This window comes from Tursiops truncatus, chromosome 2, assembly GCF_011762595.2.
Source record: "Tursiops truncatus isolate mTurTru1 chromosome 2, mTurTru1.mat.Y, whole genome shotgun sequence".
In the NCBI taxonomy this organism is placed as follows: Eukaryota; Metazoa; Chordata; class Mammalia; order Artiodactyla; family Delphinidae; genus Tursiops; species Tursiops truncatus.
The window spans coordinates 173,937,809-173,952,321 of record NC_047035.1 but is presented as its reverse complement, the minus strand read 5'-3'; the positions used below and the strand labels follow the sequence as shown (position 1 = coordinate 173,952,321).

The 14,513-nt window shown below is 51.3% G+C and overlaps 1 protein-coding gene across 4 annotated transcripts in view; it reads right to left on the bottom strand.

Moving 5' to 3' along the window:
* The window catches only part of ZNF438 (zinc finger protein 438), a 291,111-nt gene that overhangs the window by 73,208 nt on the left and 203,390 nt on the right, over nucleotides 1-14,513 (bottom strand). For 2 of the 4 annotated variants that reach the window (XR_012330458.1, XR_012330459.1), the window contains exon 14: nucleotides 95-2,876. The exons of the other annotated variants lie outside the window; for them this stretch is intronic. The gene's annotated coding sequence lies outside the window, so the exon portion shown is untranslated. The remainder of the gene's footprint in view (nucleotides 1-94; nucleotides 2,877-14,513) is intronic. 4 annotated transcript variants of the gene reach the window in all.

Sequence of the window (14,513 nt, the reverse complement as noted above, 5' to 3'; positions counted from 1 at the left end):
GAGAAAGCTTATCTTACCGGTAGAGGGTTTGCTAGTGGACCCACGACCCAGGATGCACCGGGCTCAGAAAGTTCCTAGTTTCTCCTTCACTTACCTTTTCTTCTCTATTTCTGCTTTTTGTTCGACTGGCTTCCTCTAGGCCTCTTTCTCAGTCTACCTGGCACACACGACGATCCATTCAACAGGTGGGCTCAGGGCAGCCCAGGTGAGGCTGCATTTCCTGCTTTCAGGCACGAAGTCTCCGGTTGGCCCCGCTTAGATCACGTGCCCAGCCCTGGCCCAATCCGCTGTGAGGACTCCGTCACATGCTACAAACATGGCTGCCATGGGCCCACCCCACCCGTGGCGGGTAGGGGAGACTTAAGGCGTGGGAGGGGCCAGACGTGCCAAAGAGCATCTACTGCGCTAACCCAAAGCCTGATTTTAACCCGGCGTAGGGTAATTTCCTCATGGCTGGCTCTCTGGGCTCCTGACCCGGCGCCAGCTTCGCCTTACAATAAAGAGGAGGCAGGATTCCTTACGCCGAGTTCAGGGGCGCCGGGAAGAACGTGCCCGACTTCCCTCCGCGTCAGGCAGGGAGTTAGGTGTGAAGTCGCGGACGCGGGGCAAGACCACAGCGGAGGAGAAGCCGACTTTCTCAGGGAGACTTCTGTGGCCTGGGCCGGAGGAAGGGTGGGGATCGCCAGGGGAGGGGAGTGGAGCCCGGTGCCTCCTGGCCGGAGGGAAGCTTGCCCGCGGGCGTGACTGTCTCTCGCATTAGACTTCCTGAGGGCAGACCAGGTAGGGAGGGGAAACACTCAGCGCTCTTGGTCATAAAAAATAAATCTAGTTGAGCAGAAAATGGATTTCTTAAGTGTATTAGTCAGGAGGGGCTAACCCTAACACAACACTCAAATCAAAGTGGCTTAACACAATTAGAGGCTTATTTTGGGCACAGTCCAGTCGGGGGAATTCAAGGGCCCCGGGCTCCTTTACTTCTCCTGGCTCCACCATCTTCTAGGGACCTTGTGTCTTCCACTGGGTCTCTCCCCCATCCTGGGAGCTAAGAGCACGGAGGACTGCACGGGGGTGGGAGGACGGAGGGCGAGGTTGGGACCAGGCATGGAAGTCCTTCATTTCTGCCCACATTCCATTAGTTAGAGCAGAGTCATGTGGCCACACGCAAAGGCCAGGAAGCCTGGAAAAGGCAGTCCAGCAGCGCAGCCCCGTGTGTGCCCAAGGACAAAGAGAAAACGACTCGGGCGAGCATCTAGCCGTTCTCTCAGGTGATGTTAGGACATGCAGCGTCACGGACGGGTGCGGGTAAGAGCTGAGGCTGAACTTCCAGGAGCGTTCCCAAATCCCGGCCTCTGGCTCCAAGGATAGACTGCGGTGGCCTCCGCACTCGGAGCCACTAATGCCAGAGGCCTGCCTGGGTGCACGTGCCACCTCTGCTAGCACTAGTGGAACTTCCGGTCCCAGGGCTTGACCTTGCGGTGTCTGGGAAACAGCCGCCACCACTGAAGGGCGGATGTCTCTGCCATCACCCAGAACACTTCTAAGAAAGTATGGAAGCCCCAGGAGGAACTCCCTCCTCCTCTCCCCACCCTCACCTTGTTTCCCTCCAGGTCATTCACTTCCAAGTTCAGGTCTTGAATGGGACCATTTGAGGGGTCAAGCCTTTATCCTTCCTGCAGGGAAGCCTGGGAATTCGAGTTCTGACCTTTATTCTGGGAAGGCAGGACTCATTGTGAGCTCTTCATGTAAGAGGGAGATAGTAATAAACATGACAGATTTCCACCATCCGGGGCGAGTGGGGAGGGGGAACTTCTGGCCATTGCAGCTCTGGCTGGACCTAGATAACATGGTTGGGAGGAATTAGACATTATTTTCAAGCAGTTCCAAAATCAGAAAGGCCAAGTGGCAGAAACATAGGTTCTTGGAGTTGGGAAAAATGTTAGCGGTTACCTGTCTTCAACTTAACGCTGAATCCCTCTCCCGAAACTTCCCTGTGATCACCAGCCCCAGTGAAATATTCACAGTGACAGGTGACTCAGTATTGCCCTACAGGACAGCCCTTTGGATTACTTTTTGTTCCTAGAAGGTTCTTTTTTTTTAATATAAATTTATTTATTTACTTTTGGCTGCGTTGGGTCTTCGTTGCTGCTCGCGGGCTTTCTCTAGTTGCGGTGAGCGGGGGCTACTCTTCGTTGCAGTGCATGGGCTTCTCACTGTGGTGGCTTCTCTTGTTGCGGAGCACGGGCTCTGGAGCACAGGCTCAGTAGTTGTGGTGTGCGGGCTCAGTAGTTGTGGCTCTCGGGCTCTAGAGCTCAGGCTCAGTAGTTGTGGCTCATGGGCTCTAGAGCTCAGGCTCAGTAGTTGTGGCTCGCGGGCTCTAGAGCGCAGGCTCAGTAGTTGTGGCACACAGATTTAGTTGCTCCATGGCATGTGGGATCTTCCCGGACCAGGGCTCGAACCTGTGTCTCCTGCATTGGCAGGTGGATTCTTAACCAGTGCACTACCAGGGAAGTCCTAGAAGGTTCTTTTTTAAGGGAAGCAAAAATCTTACTTTCTATTACTCGCACCCCAGGCTCCAGTTCTGCTCTGGGACGCCACATGGGACAAATCTATCCTGCATACATATGACACCTTTTATGCTCCAACTTCCTGTCCTTTAAAAAAAAAAAAAAAAAAACTCTTCTCCAGGCTGAACAGCCCTCCTTCTCTCCATTCCATTCCTCATTTGGTGATCTTCTCGAGAGAGACTTCTGGGCGGAAGGTCGGGAGGACATATCCCCAAAGGCAGTGCTGAACATTTCACTGCTTCTTACAACTGTCTCAGAGAGATGCACACACATTCCAATTTGACTGATGGAAAAACCAAGGTCCTGAGCAATCTGGCAATAGAAGAAATCCAGGGTCCAGATCAAGACTTGAAACCAATGTCCCTCCCACGAGGTTCCATCCTCCCTGGGTCCATCCAAGGGCCGCCTCTCTATGTGCTGCGTCCCTGGGACTGCAGATTGCCAAGCCTGGGGAGGTCTGGCCTAGAGATGCTCCGATGGCCCGACTGTGGGGCTGTCACCTTGGTACCCTGCAACAGTTACTGCAAACAAAGACATAGACGTAGACACAAGTCCTCCTGTAAGAGCCTCTGACCACATTCCCCTGAATGTGTAGTATGATGACTTACGAAGAAAAAAAAAAACTCATTTACCCTGACATTTTCTGTTAAGAAGAAGAAAAACATTTCTGTTATCTTTCTGAAACCACTACCTGTCACCTCTGATGCGCTCAGCCTAATGAGTCCCCACGAGAAAGGAAGGAGCCTGTTATTAGCAGAATCACCAGTGATTGTACAGAGCTGCTCTGGAAACGATGCTTTAATAGACATCGTGGGCAAGTTCAAATGTGGACGTTTCGCAGGCTGCCTCAACCACCCACGTCCTGGACTCCAATCATGGCTAATGCCCCAGATTCTGGATCCGGTGCTGTATCCATCTATTTTCCCACTGTTTTCATGATTATAAAGGAAACGGACATTGCAAAATATCTGGAAAAGACAGGCATATATATATATATATATATATAAAAATTAAAATGTCCAGGAATAACCACAGCTAACAATTTAATGCCTTTCGTCTGGGTTTTCACACATGTATCTGTATATAATGACGTTAACGTCATGCTACAGGTCCGGTTTTTTAGGCTTTTTCCTCATCTAATACTGTATGGTGAGCATTTTGCCATATGGATTTGTTGAGAATATGGCTTGAAGGCTGAATCACATGCCTTCTTTCACTGGCTTGTTCCTCAGTCAGGAAACATGGAGTATGCCAGGCGCTGTCCCAGGCTTTGGGGACACAATTTTAGTGAGACGGCCAGCCCGGCCCTTGGGGGGACTCACCACCTGGCGGGGGAGAAGGAAGTGGGGATCCGGTCATTGCCAAGGTGGTGAGCGTGGTGGGAAAGGACAGAGCGTCACCCCGCGTGTACCGGGCATCCTCGGTGGGCAGGGTGTGGCACTGAGGAAGTCCTGCTCCAGCGCAGGCATGAACGGGTGAATCTGGGAAGCGGTCAGATCCCTAAGGGAAGAGGTGGAAACGACAGAGCTTGGCCGAGGACTGGATGTGAGGAAGGAACAAAGGGTGATGTCCAGGTCCCTTGCTTGGGCGCCAGGCGGGTGGCCCATGACCCACCTCCTGGTGTAGGAGCCTCAGGCAGTCTGTGTTTTTCCTTCTCTTGCTACAAGCAGTGCTGCAGGGAACATCCTTAAACACAAGTCTGTGGGCACCCCTCTGCTGTGTCCTCAGGGTAAAGCAGGCACTGGGTCACGTGGTGGAACGGTTTTTCAGGAGTTGATGTGTCTTAACATCACCTTCCAGAGAGACGTCCCCACCAGTAGGGATGAGGGGCTCAGGCTGGGCCCCTGGTCCACGTCAGACGTAACGGTTACCGTGGTGACAACAGAGGGACGTGTGGGGTCCTCCCCACGTGGCAGGCTCTGTTCTCAGCACCTCACTTACTTTTACTTATTAAAGCCTCACACCCCAGCTCTGAAGTCGGTGCTGTCAGGCCCTCATCCCAGAAGAGCTGAAGGAGGGACAGAGGTTCACTCACCTGCCCGCTGTCACTGAGCACGTAAGCAGGGAGGTGACACCTCGTGCCAGGCGGCCTGACGCCAGGGCCTGTGTTCTCAACACCAGAGCAGCACTTTGTTTAATGTGGCCAATTGCATATTTCTTAAAAAACTGTATTTCTTTGAACACTAGTCAATCTGAATATTTTGATCTTTTTGCTTTGCTGTCATGTTTTTGGACATGGATATTTGTGTGTGTGTGTGTGTGTGTGTGTGTGTGTGTGTGTGTGTGGATTGGCATGTGTCTGTTCGGAGTGTATGTGTGTGTATCTGTGGGGAACGTGTGTGCAGAGGGTAGTGTGTGTGAAGTGTGGTGTGTGTGTATATAGTGTGTACAGTGTGTATAGTGTGTATCGTGTGTACAGTGTGTACAGTGTCGGGTGTATGTAGTGTATAGTGTGTACAGTGTGTACAGTGTGTAGTGTGTACAGTGTATAGTGTGTATAGTGTGTATAGTGTGTACAGTGTGTATAGTGTGTACAGTGTGTACAGTGTGTATAGTGCGGGGTGTGTACAGTGTGCAGGGTGTGTGTGTGCATCTGTGTGCACTGCCCCTTTGTACCCACGAGGGCCCGCGGGTCCGGAGCCCTGTGCGTGGGCGGCACTGTGAGTTATGGTGTTTCAGGGTGGCCTCCTCCTGTGCGACAGGTGCCGTCCTCTCTGGGGGTGGGAAAGGCTGGGATGGCGCAGGCAGGGCTCAGACTCACAGGCAGGTCAGCGCTGTGGTCAGGGGGCAGCGTGTGTGCAGGTCGGGCTCCACCGCCGCACCTGCAGGAATCTTGCTGGAGCACGTGACCGGGAGACCCAAAGGAGCCCGAGGCTGGCCCCGGTGGCCGGGGTGGGGGCCCTTCTCTGGGTGTCCCTCGAGCTCGGGCGCCCCGGAGCCCCCGTCCTAATTCCCGGCCCCGGCCCCGGCCCCTGCGCACTGAGCGGCCTCCCCGGGCCTTGCGGGGCCCTCCTTCTTCTGGCATCCTTCTTCCTGTTCTTCTACATACAGACTCTGTGAGCCTTTGCAGGTCAGAGGCTTCCCTGTACTGAAGAGTTTGCATCTTGCTTGAACACAAGCAAACGCGGCGGCTGGTAGGAAACAGTAAGTACAGTCTTTCCCCCTTATCCACAGTTTCACCTTCCGAGGCTGTAGTTACCTGCGGTCAACCGTGGTCCGAAAATATTAAATGATTAACAATGTTGTGTTAGTTTCAGGTGTATGACTCACACAACATTGTGAATCAACTATGCTCCAATATAAAACAAAAACTTAAAAAAGAAAATATTAAATGGAAAATTCCAGAAATAAACAAGTCATATGTTCTAAGTTGCATGCCATTCTGAGGACTGATGAAATCTCGCTGAGGTTGCTAAGATCTACATTCAGAACAAATCTCCTATTCATGAAATTGTGAAGAAGGAAGAGAGAATTCGTGCTGGTCCCGCTGTTGCACCTCAAACTGCAAAAGTTACGGCCACAGTGGGTGATAAACGCTTAGCTCAGATGGAGAAGGCAGGACATCTTTACAATAAGATGTTGTATTATTATAATTGTTCTGTTTTACTTTTAGCTATATTGGTTCATCTCTGTGTGTATTTATACATTAAACTTCATCGTAGTGGGTAAGTATAGGAAGAAGCATAGTGTCTATGGAGTTCAGTACTATCCATGGTTTCAGGCCTCCACCGGGGGTCATGGACCGTATCCCCAGTGGATAAAGGGGGACCAGTGTAAAACCCACACAGGACCAAGAACCCACATTCTCAGGAGGCAGCCTTGTTCCACCTGGGGTCCCGGTAAAGCCTGGGAGGGGACCCTATGCTGCAGTGTGGTGTCCTGGAAAGGCCCTTCCTAAGTGGTGACTTCCAAGGGGGTGCGGTGGCCGGTCCCAGGGAGGGGCAGTCTCTGATGTCCCGGGGGACACAGCGGGCTCTGTCCCGCCCCTGGAGGGTCTCTCCGGAGGGGCTCTGTCATGTCCGCCTCAGCTGGGGGCGGGGGGAGGGAAGCCCAGGCCAGCACAGGAAGTACAGTTGTAAATGGAGTGAATCTTTTTATTTTACCAGAACCAGATGTATAAAAGTACCAGGAAAAAAGGAAGCCAAAGGTTAACTAAACAGACTACTGCCATCAGGAACAATGAAGTTACATGGCCGTGAATGTCAAGGGCGTGGTTTAGGAGGTGCAATTCTGGGCGGGATGCCCCGGGCCGGACAGGAGGGCTGGGCGCCCAGCACTTCCCGGGGAAACCCCTGGGTGCCTGGCTCTCCCACCCTGGCCATCTGCAGTTTGGAAGTGGATCTGTGCCTTGGATTCTCTGCCGTCAGCCTTGTCTCATCTGTGACCTCAGTCCCACCATTGTCTAAGTGCCCAGGTAGTGACCTTCACTAGCACTTAGCTGCCACGTCTGCTGGATGGCAGTCCTGCGACTCAGACTGGCTCACGCTGAGGCCTGGGTGTGCTCACCTCGGTGTGTGAACGTGCACGCAGGCCACACGTCTGTCTTCAGAGCAGCGCCCTCTCCTCTGCTCCAAATCCCCCAGTGATTCCCACCCATTCCCTTCCTCCCGGTAAAAGCAGGTGGCGCCCGATGGCCCTCAGGCGCCCCGAGGTGGGACCCCGCCACCCCTCTGGCTCACTCCCCAGCTTCCCGCCAGCCACTTCTCCACCGGGTCAGCTCACTCCCACCGCAGCCTCTGCACTGGCTATTCCCCTCCTGGAGAGCGTCTCCCTGCCTCCAAGTCTCTGCCCAGATGTCACCTGTCGACCAAGTAGCTATGACGGTGGAGCACGTGGTGCAAGGGGAAGGGGGTCTTCTGGCACCTCAGCCAGAGACACTAAGAATATTCCTTAGAGGGTGCCCTTGTGGCCTGGGATCCCGAGGACAGGATTGTAGCAGAGCCTGCAAGGCCCGGGAGGTCCAAGGGGAGCTTCCCAAGTCACTTATTAAGTGGGTACCTCAGACCTGAACCCTCCAAGTCACAGGTGGCTTTTCCAATACGACGTGTGTCGCTCTATGCATTCTGTAGCATCATTTCATCTCAAAGCAAAGGAAGGCACGTGACCCTCTGGCCAGTGGAGCCAACAACTTAGCACAGAATCCCATAAGGCAGGAAGGTGGCAGGGCTGAGGCCTCCACACAGCGCGCTCAGAGCCCAGCCTTGCCCTCCAGGGAGACGGGGCGCGTGGGCAGGTAGCCCAAGGAGAGGCAGCACCCACGCACCTGTCCACCCCGTCCTGGGGCTCGGCTCTTGATATCTTACAGATTCCAGAATGAGCTACAGAGGCGCTCGTTTTAGAGCCAAGCAGGGCTATTTTATAGCAGATTTTCTTGTTTAAGAATTTGTAAACTGAGGCTTCCCTGGTGGCGCAGTGGTTAAGAATCCACCTGCCAATGCAGGGCACACGGGTTCTAGCCCTGGTCCAGGAAGATCCCACATGCGGCGGAGCAACTAAGCCCGTGCGCCACAACTACTCAGCCTGCGCTTTAGAGCCGGTGAGCTACAACTACTGAAGTCCATGCCCCTAGAGCCCGTGCTCTTCAACAAGAGAAGCCACTGCAATGAGAAGCGCGCGCACCGCCATGAAGAGTAGCCCCCGCTCGCCACAACTAGAGAAAGCCCACACGCAGCAACGAAGACCCAACGCGGCCAAAAATAAATAAATTTATTAAAAAAAAATTTGCAGGCTGTGTTTGACTCCCTGTCTACCTCTCCCCTCCCCCCACCACCATCAGCTGCTCAGCCAGGCTGGCCAGGTCCCCTGGGAGTTCTCAGAGGTACCTGTGGTCCCCCCCAGAGGCAGGCCTGCTGGGCGGTTCACAGCTGCTGTGTGCAAAGCCCTGTGGAGGGGAGGGACTGAGATGCAGGTGGGAGGGAGGCCTGGGGACCACTGGGTACTAGGCTCTGTCCTCCAGACAGCAGGAGGCCGGCGGGCAACTCTCTGACCACACACATCCTCCCGGAGCCTGCTCCCTGCATATCCCTCAGCCCAGCCTTCCGAGACAAACCGAAGCCCCACCCACACCCTGAGCGGGGCTGGAGGTGATGCCGTTCACTTGACGTATGTCTGGACACAGAGCCCGAATGTGCTGACGGAACAGATTCTAAGAACTCGGACGGGAAAATCCGTATTGCAAATCACAACTTAGTCTGGCTTTACAAGAGCTATTTATTCCACGAACCGCAGCGCGTTCATCATTCTCATTCTCCTCGAAGCGCACAGATGAATTAGGGAATTTCCACCCCTTCTGGCTATGAAGAAAGGGTAGGAGAGAAGGGAATACACGAGAACCCTGGACAATAACTGATCCAGGCAGTGGCTTTGGTCGCTACATCTGAACACTCGCCACATTCGGTAACATTAGGCGGTGGTTCCCCTCCCTGGGCCAGAGGAGAAGAGAGTCATCTGTCACCCAGAGGCAGAAGGTCTCTGTAGAGCCTCAGGGGGCTCAGGCGTCAGCTGGGAGCTGGAGAGACGACTGCGGTGGGGACCAGAGGCAGAATGGGGGTGTTTCTGCCCGCAGGGATGGTCTCGGTAATGCAGGAGTGTAAACTGAACGTCCCCTACAAGTTCAGAGGACAGGGCAATTACCTGCCCCGCAGAGACTGGGAACGGGGCCACACAGCCCGCCCGCCTCTTCTGTGCCCAGCACTGCACCCGCCTCCTCTGTGGGTTTAACTGTGAACGGATAAGGCACGTTGTGATCCCATTTTGCAGTTCAAGGTTCCGGAAGCCGGGGAAGGTTCAGTAACTGGCATGACAATGGCAGGTCCGAATCCCAGCCCTCTGACCCCAGACCCACTTCCCCGTCCCTGCCCGCTACACGCTGCAGGGGGAGGGGAGGAAGAAGAGATTTCAGGATGGAGACACGGCATCAAGGGAGGAGGGAGATAAGGGGGCCTCTGACAGAGAGAGGACACCTGGGACGCCACCCTCCTAGTGACGGGGGTCCCAACCCCAGAAAAAGCCAACTCCCCAGGTTGGCACACACCGGCCTTGAGTGTCAGTTACATCTTGTCGTGACTGTATTTCTCAGCCCCTCTGGAGTGAGGGGGGGAGACAGAGGCCGGAGGAGGCACTTTGAGCCAGTGTCCCTGGGGGTTTGGAAGAAGGGTAACTAAAGAAATACCTGAAGTCCATAAAAACAACACACTTTTCTAGATCTAGGGGTATTCTGGACTGTTCCTCAGAGGCCAGAAGTGCCCTCGTTTGAAATTCATAATTTACCACTTTGTCATTTCAATCACATCATCTCCAAAAAAAAAAGAGAGGATCTTCTTTAGAGCCTAAACATTAAAAGGTCTTCACTAAAATTTAAACCTGAAAACAGCATTTTTCTGAGTATTATGGACTGTGCCGTTAATAATAGAACAACTGCCTCTACCTCCCTGGCATTTCAACCCATTTCGCCAGGCAGCCAGGTAAAACCGTATTTGCCTATTCTTTTAATTTTGTTGTTATTTTACAGCAGGTGGCAACGATTTCCATTTGAATGATTCTCTTTTCCCCGTATGTGGAAAGAACTTGAAAAAATTAACAGGGTAACTTGTAACAAGGCCTGCTCTGGTGTCTCCCTTACAGACATTTCAACTTGTCCGTCTCAAGGCAAACGTTTGTGACGCTATAGAGAGACAGCCCTGCCCTCTTACGGCCCCTTGGGAAGGAGCCCCACCACACACACTGTCCTCTAGCCACCAGACTAAGTGGCTCAGAAACAAAATTTCTGAATTTCCCTCCCTTGCTGCCCTCTTGGTCTGAAGTCCCACAAAGCTTCCTTTAAAGCAAGTTAGCGGTCTCTCTCTTCTCCCTTCTCTCATCCACACAGCTGCCAGCACCATCCTCCCCAAACACAGGTCAGGGCAGAGTGTTCTCCACTTGGTCCTACTGTCTACATAAAGCCCTGTAGCCTTCAAGGTCCTCTTAGCACTGGGAGGCGTGAACGCCCCCCTCTCTCTCTCAAACACACCAGGAATTGTCATGCCATGTGCTGTATTTATGCTGACCCTTCAGCCTAGAATGTCTCCTTCTCTGGTTAAAAATCATACTCGAGCCCCAAATGAAACTGGACCTCCCAGGTTCTCCTCGTTGGAACGGATCACACTTTCCTCTTTGATCCCACAGTATTTGATGCCTCCATTATAGCATTTGTTTCACTTTGGTTTTTGTATCTGTTTAAATTCCTTGGGCTACAACATATGCTTCTTAATGGCAGATGTCATCCCTTTATATGCTGTGGCTATTGACTGGGTGTTTCTGTGTACAAGTCATGGAACTTGACACTGTGAGAATCTCATGAGATAAGGCATATGGACCTTTACTTTGAGAAGTGTGAAGTCCATACTTCAACACGTGTGCTGGGAATAGATCCAATATCTTAAGTATAACAAGAGCTTGTACAAATCAATAAGAAAAGAGCAAATATCCCTCTAGGAAACGAAGGTAATTTCAGACACTGCTGGTGAGCGTGTTCATCGTCACCACCTTTCCGGAGGGCATTTTGACAACACATTTAAAATATGTATAAACTTTTGTTCAGTAATTCCACGCTACGGAGCTTCACCTAAGGAAGCAGTTAGGACAGGCACAAAGATTAAATACCACTGTGCTTAACATCATTATGTTCAAGACAGGGTGATTTGTAATACTGAAAAAATGGAAATAGCACATCCGTAGGATAGAATTTTTGCAAAAATAAAAAGTATATTTTCGAAAAGTATTTAATGCACAGGAGAATATCAAGGCTAAAATATGAAAAACGAAGAATATGCATAAAAACCTGCTTCAATACCATCATGTATCGCTAAGAAGTGGTATTTTAGGTTTTTAAAATTTGGGTCCTCTAAATTTTCAACAATGATTATATGTCTATTTTAAAGCCAGAAAAAAAATCTTTTTTGGAAAGAAGAAGATTAAGTCGAAAAGGAGACAAAGCAAATACAGAAAGGCCCAGGGCTGGGATCCAGCCAGTACACATCAGTACACACCAATATGTTCAGTGCAGCTGTAACGGCCAGTGGCCATTTGTTTGGTTGGGGCCCCCCATACTGGTCATTAAATATACTGAGTGTCATCCATGCAAATAACCGTGATAAGTTTCTTAAAGCCCAGATAAAGTGCTTTTAAAAATGACGTCCAATGAAAAGAATTACTTGCTCTAAAACCGTTAAGAAAGGGAATGAAATAGACCATCATGTGCTCCAGACTTTTGGAATCACTGAGCTTAGCAGCTGGAAAGAATCTTAAAAGACCAGCAATGCCACAGATGGAGAAAATGTGGTTCAGAAGTATTCACCCACTGTCCCAAGGTCCAAGAGGTAGGGTGGTGTGATGGGTTGAATTATATCCCTCCCACCCCCCTCAAAACCCATATGTTGAAGTCCTAACCCCCAGTTCCACAGAACATGACCTTCTTTGGAAACAGGGTCATTGTAGATGTAATTGGTTAAGTGTAGATGAGGTCATGAGGGTGGGCCCTAATCCAATATGGCCGGTGTCCTTAAAAGGGGGAAACTTGGACCCAGACGTGCACACAGGGAGAACCCCATGCAAACACGAAGGCAGAGGTGGGGGTGGTGCTTCTATAAGCCAAGGCTTATAGCCAAGGATTGGCTAAAGGTTGCCAGAAAATCACCAGAAAGATAGGACCAGCGCCTTTATCGCAGGCATTCGGCTGTTCTTACATTCCTCTTCCAGGCCAGATGCCTGAGGCCGGAATGCTGGGTCTGGAACTTCCAATGAAATCCAGATTATGTTTTTTTTTTAAATTTTATTGAAGTATAGTTGATTTACAATGTTGTGTTCATTTCTTCTGTACAGCAAAGTGACTCAGTTTTACATATATATATATTTTTTCATATTCTTTTCCATGATGGTTCATCACAGGATATTGAATACAGTTCCCTGTGCTATACAGTAGGACCTTGTTGTTGATGCCTCCTGTACATAATAGTTTGCATCTGCTCATCCCAAACCCCCACTCCATCCCTCCCCCACCCCCCTCCCCCTTGGCAACCACAAATCTATTCTCTATGTCTGCGAGTCTGTTTTTGTTTTGTAGATATGTTGATTTGTGTCTTATTTTATATTCCACATATTCTGTATTGAATCCTCTTACCACCAGGGCAAAGAAAGGAGCTATGAGGGATGGGGTCTGTCTTGACAGAGCTCGCCCTCTGATTAGGAAACAAGACACACTCCCAGGACGATAGGCAACAGTGATCCACTGTGTGTGGGATCTCACCACCCACGAAACACAGGGAGGGGCAGTCCCAGCCACGGAAGCCTCCTGCCCCGTCTGGTCTCGCAACACTGTGTTCCATGATCAAAACCACCCTGGACTCAGAAGCAGCTGGAAGCTCAGAAGGTCAGGGTGGTGATGAGGTTTGTGTCTAAGGCCCACCCTAGGGTGTGAACTCTTCAGGACAAAACAAGACAAAAGCAGCAGGGAAGCCCCTAGGACCCACTTTCTTTAACTAGAAATTAGGCAGGAAAACAAGAGACCAGTGAGGTCTGGACTTCTGGTGTTCAGCCCCTGGGCTCACCTGGCCGGCCCCACTCCCACCCAGGCCGGACTCCCGGAGCCCCTAGTCCAGGCCCAGCCCTGCCCGAATCACCCAGAGAACCAGCCTCCCGGGGGCCCACCAGGACTCCGGCCAACTGTTCCGTGACCCGCAGAACCTTGGAGAACAGAGTATTTCCACAAAGCAGTTTTAAATCCAAACAACAGACTCTTCTGGAAACCATTGCCCCAAGCTGCAGGAGGCAAGGAAAAAAAAAAAAAGAACAAAACCCCGCAAATTCAAGTCCGTAATACATTCTGTACATAGTTTGTGGTTTTAGAGTCACTTTAATCTTTCTCCCCCCTAAACTCTTCCAAAGATCTGTGCGTCGGCCGAGCCAACACGCGGTTGCACTTCTAAGCAAAAACCTTGTAAAACTAGACTCTGGACTGTGTCCCTCACAGGCTTGTAACATCTCCAAGAGCAAAGAGCGACACGATACACTGAAACAGGTCCAAGGAACCATCCCTATGTTTTGTGTCAAAGAGTTGCTTTATTAAAGTCTTAGGGCCATGTGTCAGGCCGGCTGAAGGCGTGTTTGCTTTCTTGCTGCAGAGCCCGGGTTGGCAGTCGAGCACGTCAGCCCCATCGTCCTGGGGGCTGCAGCGTGTCTGCCCAGGGTCCCCAGGCGCTCCGCCACCGCCGAGCTAAGCCCACGGGTGCTTTGGCTGGCTGGGCAGGCAGCACCGAGGAGGGTGGCTGTGAGGGGGAGACTCAGGGGAGCCCCCATGCTCAGCGCCCTGCATCTCCCTGATAGACCCCAGGACCCCAGCATTTGCTGGATCCATCCAGCCCCGCAGGCCAGGCCTGTGGCTCTGCTGCCCCTGATGGCGGAGAGCACTGTTCTGTCTGTTTTTTCAAAGTCTCCATTTCAAACCAAGAATTGTGAACATAACACTGTAAATCAGCTAGACTTCAATAAAGTTTAAAAACAAAAAAAGCAGGGAACTGTATTCAATATCCTGTGACAAACCACAATGGAAAAGAATATGAAAAAGAATATATATGTATGACTGAGTCACTTCGCTGCACAGGAGAAATTAACATAACATTGTAAATCAACCAGACTTCGGTAAAATTAAAAAAAAAGAATTGTGTCTCTAGGCTTGGCCTTGGTTCCCTCTCTTTCCTGAGGAAGCCTGGGACCTGGGGCCCAGGACAGTCTAGCAAAAGCAGCTGTCGGACAAGGAAAAGCGCAGTGAATCTAACTACCTTAGCATCCTCGTCTAATCTAAGAGTGTTCACACTTCAACAGGTGTGAAAACACGAAGAGTGCCAGAGGGAATCTGTTCTCACCGTAGTGAGAGCACTTGGCCTTGGAGTCGGACGGCCGGGGTTAAAGCCTGAC